Genomic DNA, 744 nt, shown 5'->3' with positions numbered 1-744 from the left:
GGCTTTGGCAACGTGTGGTCGAGCGTTGTCGTGCAAAAGCATGACTTTACGTCGATTGCTGGCTACTGCTGGCCTTTTTTCCAACAATGCTTCATTCAGACGGTTTAATTGTGATTGATATCGATCCCCCGTGATACTTTCGTTCGGTCTGAGTAGCTCATAATAAACGACGCCGTGCATATCCCACCAAATGCAAAGCATTGCTTTGTGGCCATGAATATTTCTCTTTGGTGTGGATGTCGATGGTTGGCCAGGGTCTACCCATGATTTTCTTCGTTTAGGATTATCGAAGTATATCCATTTTTCATCGCCAGTCACTATGCGCCACAAAAAACTCTTCTTTTTCTGCCTGGCGAGCAGAGAAATAGAGATGTTTAAGCGATTCGCAATGGCATTTGCGGTTAATTCGTGTGGTACCCATTTTCCCTCCTTTTGAATTTTTCCCATTGCATGTAGACGTTTGGAAACAGCCATCGGAGTAACATTTAATGCTGCAGACAATTCTTGGAGCGTTTGAGTAGAGTTTTCGTCCAATAATGCCTGCAAATCGGTGTCTTCAAACTTTTTCGGTTGGCCTGAGCGTTCTTTATCATTGACATCAAAATCACCACTCTTAAATCGCTGAAACCATACTTGGCATGTTCTTTCCGATGGAGCATAATTGCCATAAGCTTCGAAAAGCAATTTATGAGCTGCAGCTGCAGTTTTTTTTCAAGTCAAAGTAACGAAGCAGCACATGTCGAT

This window comes from Odontomachus brunneus, unplaced genomic scaffold (genome assembly GCF_010583005.1).
Source record: "Odontomachus brunneus isolate Ranch 3 - 2012 unplaced genomic scaffold, Obru_v1 Obru_scaffold_181, whole genome shotgun sequence".
Lineage (NCBI taxonomy): Eukaryota > Metazoa > Arthropoda > Insecta > Hymenoptera > Formicidae > Odontomachus > Odontomachus brunneus.
This window is presented reverse-complemented; position numbering follows the sequence as displayed.